This window comes from Eurytemora carolleeae, unplaced genomic scaffold, assembly GCF_000591075.1.
Source record: "Eurytemora carolleeae unplaced genomic scaffold, Eaff_2.0 scaffold211, whole genome shotgun sequence".
Taxonomy (NCBI): domain Eukaryota; kingdom Metazoa; phylum Arthropoda; class Copepoda; order Calanoida; family Temoridae; genus Eurytemora; species Eurytemora carolleeae.
The window spans coordinates 282,738-299,764 of NW_019396150.1; positions in this window are offsets into that span (position 1 = coordinate 282,738).

A 17,027-nucleotide genomic window follows, 5' to 3' on the forward strand; every position below is an offset into this window, starting at 1 on the left:
AGTTGTAATTTCTTATTAAATAGGTTTGTTTTTCATCAAAATATCGGTCACAGGGATACATACAGCTGGGTCAATAAAACTGCAAACTAGAAGACGACATAAATGCAGTTATGTGATTTTAATTTACACATCGTAATTTCCTTAATTTCGTATAAAGGTAGTTGTATTGTATCTCTATATCACAGTCTAAAATGAAAATGTCCAATTTAACATTTGAATCCCTTTTTTAGATTACTCCAAATGCGTACGTCGGTAGTCGTTTATGCTTCTCATTAACAATCCCTTTCCATCTAATTATAAATTTGGCTTTTCTGTCTGGATCCGATGAAAAACGACTGAACCGATTGGGCCCACATTTTTATGTGACAATTAACATGACCCCAGGGAAGGTTTAGGGACGCTTAAAAGTAAACAGGTTTGACTTTAAAGCCTCGTTTTTTTTAAATTTTAGATATCTATTAATGTTATCAGGAAATTCCCCAAAATTTTGAGTTTTTCAATTACTAAGAAAAAATGATCACTTGAAAAAAGGTAGCTAGAGGAGTGCCACGGAGGCCTAGTTAAAAATATTTATGATATTGCAAATTGTGAATATAATTTGTAGGTTTAATGGTTAGGGTTAGTGCAGGACAGCGTGTCGAAGATGCATGAGTATGAAAAGAGGGTTGGATAGGTTTGATTGATCTGAGTAGGGGTAGGAGAAGGAAGGGTCCGACTCTACAGATATATTTAGATTAATCTCTCCTTTAACCCAGATATTAGGTGTGATGGATTACAGTAATATATATATTTATTTTTTTGTTTCATGAGGATCACGTAACATGTGAGATACACTTCAAAATTAAAATCTTTCAATTTAAGGGTTAGTACGCCAAAAGGTTTAGTAAGGTTTAAAATTCGGTGATGGTGATGGACCAAACCTCTGTAGAGTAAAAAAAGTAGAAGTTAGTTCCACATTTATTGAAAATATATTTCGGTCTGGGTTGACCCTCGTCAGTTCTAACGAAATAATAACCATCAAAATCGACAAAAAAAATTGTTAAAAACCACAAGAAAATAGTAAGGTGTTAAAATAATTTATATGAGGATATAAATGAGTATGTAGATTGTAGTGAAGTTAGGCTTGCTTCATGCAAAATATTTACGCTAACCAAAGATATAAACGATTATATTAAAAACATTTTTCGTTTTCTGTTTTGACAAATCGTTTTGTTAAAGAACTCGCATAATGTAATAAAAGCAAACTTAAATTATCGAGAATTCAATTTTGTGATAAATAATCACATGTTTGTTGAGCACTTCAAAAGTAAAAAAAAACTCTAGATGTAAACTCAAAACGATGCGCATCAGTAGCAATGAGCATCGCTTTGTAAGGTTTTTCACTACAAAAAAATCTTAAATGTTTTATCATATTTCAAATTATGTTAATATATAAACCTACTTTTCTCCATTGTGCAGAATATTTACCCTGGTCAATATATTAATCAAAACGATTTTTCAAAACAATTAGTAAAATCGGTTTTCGATTTTATTTTTGCGTTTTGAAAAATCCATTGGTACTTGTGTCTTTGATCAGAAATTCGCATAATGTAAAAAAGGCAAGAATAAATCGAATACATTGAGAACAAATGAGTGTAAATGTATGCTGGCTTGATTTTTATTTAAACTGGCGAGAGAGAGAAAATATTTTAGCACAGAACTAGTTTTTGCCTGTTACAAGGTCCGGTGCATTTAGTTTCCGGAAACCTGCTGAAGAAAACCTTTTAAAACATCTGAAAATTTCAATAAATTACCCCGCCCGAGTTTTTAGTCCATCCGGAGGCAGTTTTATTCTATCCTGTATCTTTTTGTGCCCAAACTCTCATGAACCCCCCCCCCCCCAATGGGTAACTCAAAGAAGATGTTAAGCCTAGAATGAAGCAATTTTGCGCATTAAGTCTGGATTTCTAAATCTAACAGAATCATTAGATCTCAAGATTCTAGAATCTCCTTCTCTGCCTCCTAATCTCACGGATAACTCATTTTATTAAAACTAAATATTTCAAATTTTGAAATAAACATTTGGTGCAAAACCATGATTTAAGAGAGAAGGGATGGATTAATTTTATGTTGGATCAGGAATTTGAAAAATGTGAAGAAAAATTTGCGTTCAACATCGAGCTGGAACTGCTCTTATTCTAAATATTCTAAATATTTTTCTATTCATTAGACAGATCATAGTTAAATTAAAGTATGAATTTAAGATAATTTGTACTAATTGTATCTAATTTTGATAAAACAGTTTTCATTTAACAATTATAGATTAGTTTTCATGTAAATAATCATTTCATCTAGATATTTTAGAGTAGTTTTTTACCTAATTTTTAAATATTTTTCATCAAATCATTGGACAGTTTTCATCGAATATTAAGAAATTATCATCTATTTATCAAGTAATTTCATCTAGTTTTGATGTAGTTTTCATCTAGTTTAGTTCTGATGTAGCTTTCATCTAGTTTTGATGTAGCTTTATCTAGTTCTGATGTAGTTTTCATCTAGTTTTGATGTAGTTTTCATCTAGTTTTGATGTAGTTTTCATCTAGTTTTGATGTAGTTTTCATCTAGTTTTGATGTAGTTTTCATCTAGTTTTGATGTAGTTATTATCTAGTTTTGATGTAGTTTTCATCTAGATTTGTATCCATGGACCAGTTAAAAATCATAACTTGAGTCTAACGGTCGTCTTCCTCTTCCAGAGTTTTACGTGCCCCACTGTATGTTTAGTTAAACATTTGTTAACACAATAATACAGTTTGTCATCTTATCAACAGAACGTTTCTTTTCCTAAAATATTTAAGTATTTTCAGAGGGAGGGGGGCTATGGCGGCACAGCCCCCCTCCCATAAATATGAGTAAAGAGCTTTATGATAAAGAAATCTTCCATAGTCTGAGAAGAATAACTCCAAGCTTTGAGGGAATATTTGCAAAAAAGTATTTGAGTCTTTGTCACAAACTCAGATTTTCTAATCTCAATATCTTAACAAACCAATGTCTTTGAGTTCAAATATTTCAAAATTAGAATTTTGTCCGATAAAATAATTTAAGTTTGAAATGTCAAAGGTTTACACCACCAGCTAAACTCCAATAAAATAACTGATTAAATTGGTGCTACTTTCAATTTCATCCGATATCTGATATCTGAAAAACTGTTTTTGAACGCGTCTCACAGAGTTATGTATACGTTAAAATATCGTTTTCCGCAATAAAGTTAATTTTTGGTGCCCAAAATTTTTATCTCGTTTCGGAACATTTCCGTCAGTAAACCTTAAACCGAAATCCTGAAATACAGGGTGTCCCAAAAACATGGAAATTCAGTGACGAATTGGATATCGTCTTTGTTATAAATTAGCATTGTAATACCTAATTTCAAAAGCCATATTATTATTATCTCTGCTAGAGTTTATTTTATGAAAAGATGTGTCTATAATGTCTCTGCAAGATGAAGAGTGAAGTTTACTCTGTTTGTGTACTGCAATTTTCTTGTTTTATTAGGTTAGGTACAACCGTCATGCAATCAAAACATAAACAAACAAAATTCTTACAGATTACAGCTTTCTCATTAGGTATCACTAAACTAAATCAAAGAATTATCTAAAAAGACGATATCGAATTCGTCACTGAATTCCCATGTTTATTGGGACACCCTGTATTTGAGAAAAAGTAAATAAAAGTCCTATAATTGTAACGATACTCCACCTGCATCAGAATTGTTAAAACAAAGTGTTATAACATGTATAGTTCCTTAAATGTCGTTGATGTTTTGGGCGTAGGAACGAAACCGGTTTGCTGGGGAGGAAAAGTTTGGTTGTAAATTTCAAGTTTTGGATTGAATTAGGTAATCACGTGGTCCCTTGAACAAACTTTTACTTGTGTAAACTTCTCTTCTCAGAGTTATTGTTTAGGATGGAATACAAACTCAACAAATCCACGATTCTTTAATTGCATGAAATGAATGAAATGTAATAAAATGCAAAAAAGGACATGAAGTTCTGAATAAAAAATATTTTAATTGTTTTTATTTGAAGGAAAAAAGTGATACTACGAGACGATTAAACTCTTAAATCGTGGAACCAACTTGCTTCAAATTTTGTTTAGCGGAAATCAAACCAAACCAAATCATGGAAGGTGAGGAAGGTGAGAGCAAGGGAGGGGATGGAGATTCGAGGAAATTGAAGACGAGTTAATTCAAATATCCAGGCAAAGACGGGTACCTACACGCTGGTACGTTTTCAGGGTCCAAATTTGGCATAGTGTTAATAAAGAAATTGTTTTAAAGATAGGTTTTTTCTAAACATGTGCTTTTCTTCTATATTTTAACACTAACAGAAAATATAAGATAAAAACGAACCAAAACGAATGTGTTATAATTATCGTTTTATGATTTTTTAAAAATTTCTTTTATTTTAGGATAAAAATATTGCAAAGTTTATCAAAGCAAAACTTAATTTATGACAGTTTTATGAAAAGTTTCCAAAAAACGATCAATAAAACGATTTCAACTCTAAGATCATGAAATACTTAATGCGTTGATCACACCGAAAAGTTCAGATATTTTTATGTTTTTATCAAAGTCTAAGAATATTAGAAACCTATCTATTTGGTACCTACCGTACCATAAAATTATCTGAATGATCTATTTTAAAAAATTGTCGAGGTAAACAACTACCATCTTTAAATACTAATACTCATGAAAGATGAAACGTGAAATATTAATAAATAAATAAATATATTAATATAAAAATAATCATATTCTTGATGGAAAACATATTAGAACTAGACTCATAACGATGCATATTCATGAAGTATAAGGTTGTATTTGCCAAGAAATTATTCAACAAATATGTTAACGACAAATATAGATACAAATACACGGAGAGGAGAAAGAAAATTGATAAAATTCAATCATTCTTAAACATTTTTTTATAATTATTAAACGTGAAGACAATTGTGCAATACTAGGCTTTCAGGACGCTTCGCGCCCTTCTTCCATTTCAATTGTGAGTATTTTTCTCTTTGTATACATTGTAAAACAAAACAAAAATGAGTCAAATCAAATAAAAAATCCGTAGTTTTTTAAAATTTAATGCAAAACATCTTTTGTTGGAGGCTAATTTTTGAGGTCACACACAAAATTTGGACCCGATCGGTTCAGGCGTTTAGACGTTAGATACAAACAAACAGACAGACAAGCAAAGTAAATGTATAGAATAGATACACACAATTATATTGTAGTCGTTTAATATTCTTTCATTTTTCATATTAAAGTTAGAATTTCAACTAGACATGAGATAGTAGGAATTAAACCTTATTCCAAGACTGGTTAAATCTTGGAATATTGAAGCTGTGTTCTTAAACCATTCAGTGAATTGTTTGCTTTAAAAGGAACTGATCACGAATCTCAAACTCTAATTTTCTAATCCTTAAATCTTTGTAGCCTAATGACCTTTGACTTTCAACTTATTAATTCTATAAGTCAAGAATTGAAATATCAAATATTTGCACCATTAGACTGCAAAGATATAGGGATTGTAAAACAAATTGTCTACAGTGAGATTTCTTTTGCGAGGACAACTATTTTGTCAAAGAATTTTTTTCCCATTTGCAGGGATCCAAGAATGCAAGAAAAAAGTCTCAATAAATTCCTTCCAGTTCTCTTTTTTTATTTCATAATTTTTTGTTGTTGTTTGAATTCTTTTTTTGATTGAACTACAGTATTATTTTCACGTCTATATTGAGTGCACACTTCTCTAATCCAATCATTAGTGAAGAAACCATTAATCTCAGAAATGAACCTAATCCTTATCCTGGGAACCTGTATAAGCAGGAGATGCATCCAACTAACAAATATTAGAAGGGTTGGTGTACTGCAGTGTATACATTCAACCCACCTGAAATGTAGATAAACTTTTGTCAACCATTAACCATGATACATGTAAAGTCGTCTTTAACTTAGAACCCCCTCTCGGAGACAATAAAATCCAAACCAAATAATTTTAGGCTCCGTCCTTTGTTCTCCCATCGGAGTGTAAATAAGCATTGTGAATCCATCAATTTTCAAAAGTTAAACAAAGAATATTTTCACATAAAGAATTAGTGACTTTCGTTAATAATTAATTGTCATTCTTTTCAGAAGTTTAAAAAAACGTCTTAGGACTGTCCGACGATTTAACCCTCTGCTATCTCAAAATAGATCGTAAGAATCTTTCCATTATAAACATTCATTGTAACAATCTTAAATGACGAATCTATGAATAAAAAATCTTATTTCTTTCTTAAAAATTACCGGCTAAAAATATGCTTCATTTTGAATTTCTAAATATAAAATGTTCTCATAAAAGCCAGTTTTCAAGAAGAAATTTTAATCTGAAAATAATATTTCAAGGATAATTTATATAATCGATAATAAGAATTTTTAATCTGTAAATTTTCTGAAAACAATTTTTTTGACGTAGGATTAAAGACATTTTTCTGGAATTTTAGAAGAATGACTTTTGAAAACTTTTTTAACATTCATAGCATACAATTATACACAATATTGGAAAATAATTTAAGACATTTATATACTAGTTATAATTGAAGACAATCTGAAGAAATTTTCGCTGCAGAATTTCTTCTGGAATTTTGGTAGCTTAAGACTTCCACTTTCCGTACATCCTGGAAATCATCTCTGGATTAATTATATACATCTAGCTTGGGAACCCAGCGGTCCTCAGGTTACACATTGTTACTGCCGCCGATACATCTAGCTTGGGAACCCAGCGGTCCTTAGGTTACACATTGTTGCTACCGCCGATACATCTAGCTTGGGAACCTAGCGGTCCTCAGGTTACACATTGTTACTACCGCCGATACAACCAGCTTGAGAACCCAGCGGTCCTCAGGTTACACATTGTTACTACCGCCGCTACAACTAGCTTGAGAACCTAGCGGTCCTCAGGTTACACATTGTTACTACCGCCGATACAACTAGCTTGGGAACCCAGCGGTGCTCAGGTTATACACATTGTGACTACCGCCGATACATCTAGCTTAGAAACTTAAAGCCAAACTAAGAACATTCACGTAGCTCCCCCGAGTTCCCCAATCAAAATTTGAGGTTAATCGGTTCAGGGGTTCCTGAATCATGGTCGGACAAACAAACAGACAGGTGGTACAACCATATATATATATTCGAAAGTCGAATTCGAAACTTAGGTTTAGAACTGACCCTGAAAGGTTTTTAGGAGAGGAAGAGATGAAGTTTCCATTTATCTTTTTCAGATCAGACAAAACCAGACTAGGGAGGGAAGGACAGCCACATTAATTCTTCGCCACACACTTTCTCATCCATACCACAGCCATAATTTTAATCCGTGCAAATACTTCTTTTAAAGTACTTATTTATAGAGATTTTAAAACCCTGCCACATTTACAAAATAGTTTAGACGTCAAGGGTTTAAAAAATATAAATATACCAAAAGAAATGAAAATGAGAAGAATGTGGCTCGGATGAAGAATTCCTGCGGCTAGCCTTTCCTCCCTCACGAGCTACTAAAGGAATAAACCTAAGTTTTTACTATTCTAACTTTGCTAGTTTAACTCGTAGAGTTGGATGTTTTCTAAAGATAAACTTGTAAAGATTGATACATTTTCCACAAAATTGACTCTGCCAGAGTAACATGAATAATGATAGTTTCATTTATGAAAAAAGAAAAATAATGATAAAAATGATCCAGTTATAGTAGAACTAGTTTTCAGGTCTACAGGTTCTATTTAGCAGTAGAGTTTGGCTCACCTACTTAATTGATTATGAAAAATTGTCATTAGTGTTAAATAAAAAAAGATGATTAACTTTTGAAAAAGTTCCATATCTCCTTGAATACTATACTCCTATACTTGAATATTTTTTCTGAAAAAGGGACTGACTATGAGTTCTGTTAGATCAGAAAGTCAAAGTTAGAAGATTTGACTTTGTGGCAAAAACTTAATTCCATTCTTATTTCAATTTAAAAGTAAAGGTTTGTATTTTGTCAGACTAGACTTAAAAGTTTTGTCCGAACAAATATGATTAAAACTGTTTATTTTCATTTGTAGGTTCTCAACAATAGTGGCTTGTGCATTTCTGCCTTCAATTTATAGATTCTCAACAATAGTGGCTTTCGAATTTCTGCCTTCAATTTGTAGGTTCTCAACAATATTGGCTTGCGCATTTCTGTCTTCAATTTGTAGGTTCTCAACAATATTGGCTTGCGCATTTCTGTCTTGAATTTGTAGGTTCTCAACAATAGTGGCTTGCGCATTTCTGTCTTGAATTTGTAGGTTCTCAACAATAGTGGCTTGCGCATTTCTGTCTTCAATTTGTAGGTTCTCAATAATAGTGGCTTGCGCATTTCTGTCTTCAAAAACAATTGCGAAATTAAAAGAGTTGAACAATTTTTAACCACATTATCTTAATAAATTGATCAATAATTCGAAGATAACGACGATGTTTATTTAGGTACTGGTTGTGAATCGGGCATGCCCCTTTTTTTAAATAAGAGGTCACTTAATATTACAAAAACAGTCCCTTTAACAACAAATACTATGAGAAGACGAAATGTTTGTTTTACAAAAGCTGGAAGGAAAAGAGAATAACTTTTTAATCGGGAAACTTTTCAGAAACATTTTTTTCTTTTCTTAGATCTATAAATTTTTCTTCTTTACTTGATATTTCTTTTAATGATTTGGACACATTGAGTTCATGAAGAACATTGTTTGATCATGTTTTTTTAAAGAAACTTTTAAAAACAAAAGAAATCGGCAATTTTTAGCATCCTCACTTTTCCAATATAATTTTGAGAATTTCTTTGAATTTTAGGCAAAACTTTAAATTCATGTTCCCAAATCAAATTTCACTATATATTGTTATTTATTTCATTTATTTTTTTGCTGAATATTAGACATCTTAGATCTTGTCATCTTTGTATTTTTGGGAATAGGTTTCCTCAATTTGGAATCTAAAATATGTATTGATACTAGGGTTTCCATGCGAACGAAAACACCCGCGAAAAAATGCGAAAATTTGCGAAAATTTTCTTACCAACTTCGCAAACGTTTTGGCGAAATTTCTCATTTTTTCGCGCAAACGAATTTTGCGAAAGGAAGCAAAAAGGAAATATTGCGAAGCACGCAAGAAAGTATTCGCAATTATTTGCAAAAGTTTTCGTTCGCATTTTTTTCTACGAACGGAATGCAAAATTTTCACGAAATGATTTCCCCATTGCACAGGAAACAATAATTGATACTCACTTCTAATTTCCAGTGACCTTTCCATTTAAGTGTTTTAAGAATGTTAGACTTAAAAAATTTCAAAATAATTTACACATTAACAAAAGTTATCTCTCTTTCAAACGCCACCAAGAAAAACTTAAAGAACTTTTAGTTAAAAAAAGTGAAAACAAAAGAAAAGTTGAAGGAGATATGACAGCAATTATGCATTTAATTAAATAAAAATGGGGTTGAGAAAAATACGTTAATAATTCCTGAGATAATTAAAATTTATGTTTAAAATGAATATTTTTTAATGTTCTGGCGCAAAGGGAGAGACCGGCTAGATATTTCAGTTGAGCTGAAAATGCAGTATTGTAGAGAAAAACTTTTGAATTTATTTGATACCTTATTTGAGACATTTTTTATGGTGTACAATTTTTAAATAAGAGCATGAAACCGTTTGTAATATTTCACCAGTTGTTTCAATCAGCAGAAGAAACTATGATTCAATTACTGACTATATCTCGGACAAAAAATGCCAAACATTATTTTACAGACAAAGGAATTGAATCATTGTCACAAACTCAAATTTTCTAATCCCTATATCTTAGCAACTTGATGGAGCAAACCTTTGATATTTCAAACTTAGATTATTTAATCTACCAGAACTCATAGTTTGAAATATCTAAGGTCTACGGCATTGGGTTGCAAAGATATAGGGATTAGAAAATCTGAGTATGTGGCAAAGACTCAATTCCTTTGCTGTTTAGAAGCATATTTCCTAAAAGAAACTATCGATGAAAGCCATAATAGAACTATAGAATCGATTATTTCATCATCATTTTTACCTTTGGTGTTTCTATAATTTTATTCGTAGATTTCTTTAAAATGTTGTCTTCGCAATTAAAATTTAAAAAAAAACTCCAACAAGCGATATTCACTGTGAGAATTCGATAATCTTATTTTCAATGATTTAAGTTCATTATTTTTCCCAATTCCGCAAATACAAAGTTCTGTCCGGAAATACAAAGTTTTCCGAAAATACAAAGTACTATCCGCGAATATAAAGTTTTCCACGAACACAAAGTTCTATCCGTAAATACAAAGTTCTATCCGCAAATACAAAGTTCTGTCCAAAAATAAAAAAGTTTTCCGAAAATACAAATTACTATCCGTGAATAAAAAGTTCTATCCGTAAATACAAAGTTCTATCCGCGAATACAAAGTTCTGTCCGGAAATACAAAGTTCTGTCCGGAAATTCAAAGTTCTGTCCGGAAATAAAAAGTTCTGTCCGGAAATTCAAAGTTCTGTCCGGAAATACAAAGTTCTGTCCGGAAATTCAAAGTTCTGTCCGGAAATACAAAGTTCTTCCGCAAATACAAAGTTCTATCCGCAAATACAAAGTTCTGTCCGGAAATGTAAAGTTTTCGTCCGCAAATACAAAAATCGCATAATCCCAGTACAATTGACAAGTTTTCAAATATTTAGGAGTTCGTCCTATAATATTTGTAATATTATAGGACGAACTCGATCCTGATGATGCCAAAGTTTTTGGCGAAATATATTGAGAAGAAAATGATTAAAACGATCTAAAGTTTACAACTAAAAATATGTAAAAATGCTACAGACGTAAAACAGAATGTAATCAAATTGTAAAAATTTATTAGAAACGGAAATATAAAAATCTAGATTCAGAAAATTTTCTCAATTGTCTCATGAATCCTAAAGTTTTTCTTTACAAAACTGCACTTTCAAGCCTCTCCCTTTAATGATATAATATCAAATGAAATGATGTTAAAGAAATGAAATGGATGACTTTGTGAAAATCCAGATAAGTTTGTATATAGAGAACCCTAATCAAAATTATAAATAAACATTAATTAAGCAACTTAAAGTTCATCAAAAATATCATGTTAAAAATCAAGTTCTTTTTGGAGGATTTAGGTTAGATTTATCAAAAGGGAAATATGATTATCATCTTACATACTTTTTCCTTTTTTCATCTAAATTATCATAAAAGCTACATATAGAAAACTTGACAGAAGTTCGTAGCTCCTACAGTTTTCATTTTACCCGCAAGTATGAGAGAAGAAAAGGAATTGAGTCTTTGCCACAAATTCAAATTTTATTTTATTGCAACCTAGTGGTTTAAACCTTTTGATGTTTCAAACTTAGATATTTTGCTGTAACTAAATTCATAATTTTAAAATATTTAAGGTCTCCGACATTGGGTTGCAATTAGGGAAATATCAAGGGTTTACCAAATCGGTTTGCAAAAATATAGGGATTTGAAATTAGAGTTTGTGGCAAAAACTCAGTTTCTTATCCGTTTCCTGGTTTGTTTTAGAAAAATATATCTCAGCTAAAATGTTAGAATGACGTGGGTTTCACGTATACTCTTTATACCAGGGTAATATTGTTTTTATAATATTCTGTTTTCTCGTGAATTGTGTGTACTGTTCAGTGTACCTCAAAGTATTATGAAGATGTCCCCCCACTCCTAGTTTTACACCTCAACTCGTCCTGGATTTAATTTAAAAAGAAACCGTGGTGCTGCCCGCCTCAAGCTCCTAAAATAAATCCTTGGTGCTGCCCGCCTCCAGCTCCTGAAATGAATCTGCGGTGCTGCCCGCCTCCAGCTTCTAAAATGAATCTGTGGTGCTGCCCGCCTCCCGCTCCTAAAATGAATCTGCGGTGCTGCCCGGCTCCAGCTTCTAAAATGAATCTGTGGTGCTGCCCGCCTCCAGCTTCTAAAATGAATCTGTGGTGCTGCCCGCCTCCAGCTTTTAAAATGAATCTGTGGTGCTGCCCGCCTCCAGCTTCTAAAATGAATCTATGGTGCTGCCCGCCCCCAGCTTCTAAAATGAATCTATAAATGATAAAATACTCCGGAAGTTTAAAGATTGTTAAATTACTGACCAAAACTCGATTGAATTCAAATAGAAGAACCCGAATGCATCTTGCCCTGGTTAGTCTCCTGTTGGTTGATACCCTGATGTATATGTACTATGTATGGCTTGAACCAAAACACAGATATTTCCTAGCCTAGAGCTACCCGTTGTTTAGAGAAGATTGTTTAGTGATGAATTTTCAACACAATGGACATTAAACTCTTTATGGACATTGTGTAAACTTTAATTTTTATTAATCTAAAAGGAGAACAAATTCTACAGTCTACACTATGCAATAGATGTATATTAAAGGGTGTTAGAAAAAACAATATCCTGTGTCCGAATTTAATGAATTTGAGCCGCGTTTTAAACCCGCCAAAAAACAGTTTCAATTGAGCGCTGGCTTAAATCTTGAAACATTTAATACAATTTTAAGTGAAACCAACCATATTTGAGCCGCGTCTCAAATTTAAGCCGCGGCTCAAATTCTTTAGATTCGGCCTCATGGAAAATAAGCTTAAACTATAAAAGGGTATATTTTTCAAAAAATATGCATATCTTTCTTTTTGAAGAGTTACACATAACTTTATCACCTTTAGGCAAATATTAGCTCCCCATGATTCTCCCAAGAACGGCATGTTAAATTACTTAACTGTCCCCTGGGATAGAGTTGTTTAAGAATAAATAATACATAATTATATATGATATGTAATCAGGAAATCTGTCCTAAATTTCATCTGTCCTACATTTCATCTGTCCTACACTTTATCTATCCTACACTTCATCTGTCCTTCACTTCATCTGTCCTAAACTTCATCTGTCCTACAATTCATCTGTCCTTCACTTCATCTGTCCTACACTTTATGTAACCTTTACTTCATCTGTCCTACACTTTATCTATGCTACACTTCATCTGTCCTACACTTCATCTGCCCTACAATTCATCTGTCCTACATTTCATCTGTCCTACTCTTTATCTATCCTACACTTCATTTGTCCTACACTTCATCTGTCCCCCACTTCATTTGTTCTACAATTTATCTGTCCTCAGCTCTTTTGTCCTACACATCTGTCCTCACCTCATCTGTCCTACACATCTGTCCTCACCTCATCTGTCCTTAAACTCAGTTTGAAACATACACTTCCCTATGCTTGAAAGAGTTGTATATATGCTAGAATTGAGTATGTTTTATTTTATATATATATTATATTTATTTTATATTTATGATCCGAAAACCGAGTTTAAGAGCAATGAACTAGGTATTTATTTCTAATAATTTAATACTGAACATACTTCGTACATAGAACCATCAGAAATTATAAGGAAACTAAACTAGAAGTTTTGTAGACCTACAGTGATAACCATTGTGCAGTGTAAACAGACCCATTTCACAAATCAAGTGATTTGATAACTTTACACTAGTAACACTGTTTGCTTTGTAACAACATCAAATGAATTTCAGTATTGTCTTAATGTCGTCTTCCTATTCTGCAGTTTTCTGGTTATCACTGTATGTATACACAAGAATACAGAGAATTATTGGAATTATGTTTCCGACTAGGGTTCTTTAAAATAAATCGTAAATAAATGAAATATTCATGAAAAAACAAAAATATGTCTTTTCTAAAATGGGGGGAACAATAATATTTATGCTTTAAACCGTGAGGAAAGGGTCGCAAAATTGAAAACTTTGCAAAAACACATCCTCTAAACCAGGATCTGACTCTTATTATTATGTGATATCATTATATTTATGCTTTAAACCGTGCGGAAAGGGTCGCAAAATTGAAATCTTTGCAAAAACACATCCTCTAGACCAGGATCTGACTCTTATTATGTGATATCATTATATTTATGCTTTAAACCGTGCGGAAAGGGTCGCAAAACTAAAAACTTTGCAAAAACACATCCTCTAAACCAGGATCTGACTCTTATTATGTGATATCATTATATTTATGCTTTAAACCGTGCGGAAAGGGTCGCAAAACTAAAATCTTTGCATAAAAACATCCTCTAAACCAGGATCTGACTCTTATTATGTGATATCATTATATTTATGCTTTAAACCGTGCGGAAAGGGTCGCAAAATTGAAATCTTTGCATAAACACATCCTCTAAACCAGGATCTGACTCTTATTATTATGTGATATCATTATAAACTTTAATATACATTTATCAGTAGAAAATTGAGTAAAATCATTTAAACAATTGAAATCTTTGCAAAAACACATCCTCTAGACCAGGATCTGACTCTTATTATTATGTGATATCATTATAAACTTTAATATACATTTATCAGTAGAAAATTGAGTAAAATCATTTAAAACAATTGAAACATTTCATAGAAAAAAGTATTAATTGATTGGTAAAGTAATCAAGGGGCAAGGCGTAGTAACATTCGGATCATAGATATTGAATTATTTGTATAACATCGCGCACTGTGTTAAGGAATTGATTCCTTATCACAAACCCTGATAATATATCTTTGCAACATAATGGTGTAACCTTTGATATTTCAAACTTAGATTATTTGATCCAACATAATTCACAGTTTGAAATATCTAAGGTCTACGGCACTGAATTGCAATGATGAGATTAGAAAATCTGAGTTTTTGTCAAATACTCAATTCTTTGAAAGGAAATCTGATAGTTATGTACAGGCCTAAGAGTCAAATGTTTTTATGAAGTCTAAATTCAATTATTTTTTTTGGAGATTAATCTTAATAATAAATATTGATTGAATTGAAAATAATTGTCGATTTTGAGCTAAACTATTTCTAAATAAGTGATCTAAACATTTTGAGAAATATATCATTTGCATTATTTAAAAATTTTTAAATACTTGGCAAAACTTCTTAAGTAATAGGAAGAAAAACGCCGACATACATTTTTCCGGTACTTACTGTATTAAAGGGATTGTACATGTAATTTCAAATGACCCTCCATTGATGAAATGGCATGTCCGATTCGCAACAGTACTTGTTTGATATGATGAAATATAAATCATCTTCTTTTGTAAAGTTGATTATTTTCAATTGTGGTTTCACTATAAATGTGTTTTTTGCTTCAGAAACGATATGAAGGAGATTGTTAGAATTAAACACAAGCTAAAAACGACGCTTTATAGCTTTGATCAGATAAAAGTTTAATTGGTACCATTGTGAATCTAGTGTTTCCATCCTTAAATGGAAGGTCACTTGAAATGACAATGAAAATGTCTTTAATCAGCTATGATCTGTTAGTCAATATATATGATATATGATTGTTAACCCTAAACAATGAGTTACTCCGTTGTAAAGTCGTCTTTGACTAAGATTTTCTCCGGCAGCCAAACCAAACATTACCTCCGATGAACAGTACAAACAATTTTCACGTGCAGTAACCTCGCTTCAAAAAAGTTATAAAATAACACTTAAAAAATAGTGATTTACATTTAAAATAAATTGCCATTCTATTTCAGAAAACAAAAAGTTGTTTAAGTAAGTTGTTCAATAACCGGACTATAAACTTTTACCCACTAATAGTAAACATGTCTCATTATAACAAAACATTACATTTATACTCTGTAAACCTTTGTTCATTAAATGTATTTTTCAGGATCGAAATAAATTGAATACCATTTATTATCGACTTTCGGGTTAAATAGAGGATAGGAAGGATATTCTGTGAATGTTTGAATGTTATGAATGTTTGTGAACTCTAGTTAATCGGGACTATTGGTTTGGGTAATATATTCTCTCTTGGTTCGGTCCCTGGAAGTTTACTGTAGTAATTCTCACCACACATTTCGAGATCACCCCCTTTTAACTCAACAATGATATATGATATATGATATACGGAAAACAAAAGCAAAGTATAATGCTCCATGAGTTTAATACGTTTTATAAAGATTTAATCTAAACAAATCCAGACAAAACATTGGAATATTTTATCTTTTGAATGATCATCATTTTTACTTACATCCTCATGTCTAAGTTTCAAACTGTTAACAGGCTTGAAAATTGATAATTTAGTAAGATAGGAATTCCTGTTCACACAAAACTTAAAGTTATCATTTTTGATACAGGGTGTCAAGTTTTAAGCTAGCGTTATGATTTTTGTGGATTTTGATATTCCTCAAAACTACGGGGGTAACATTGGAGTGTAGGTGATCTCCTCATATTTCTTGGCAACCTCGCGCGAGACTATCTTTCTATTTTACCCTAACCTGACCAGAGCGGAAAACTTTAGAATTGGCTACCTTTAATCGCTTAATCTAAATATCCAATATGGACACCTTTTATTTCTACTTAATCCGAACTTTTTCTCTCTTTTAGGATATCCCTAATTTGTTCGGACCAATGAGAGTTCTCTCATTTCAAATTTCAAAATTTCTCGGCTCCTGATTGGCTGTTCAGGTGTCTGCAAACGCAAGCTGAGAATATTCTGATATAGCCAGAATGCTCTTCATTGTTCTTAGTTAGTTTTATGTGGGCGTGCAGGGGGGGGGGGTTACTGAACATCTGCACAAATTAAAGCCTGAGGACTCGGGCAACGCCGGGTATTTCTTCTAAAGTGATAACAAGAAAACTGTATAATAGGACGACGACTTTACAGCAATACTAAAGTGCATTTTATGTTTTTACAACGTAAAATGCTTCACTAGAAAGTTATTAAATAACCTATTAAGTTGTGTGGGTTTGTTTACACTGCACGATTGCCATGCCTCATGTTCAATGGGCTCGTTTAAGTTATAACTTGAGTCTTAAAGTCGACTTACTAATCCAGATATGTATATGTATGTATGTAAAGACATTATTAATATTAGATAAATATACATGTATGAGTTTACATATATTAATGTATATATATATGTATGTATGTATATAA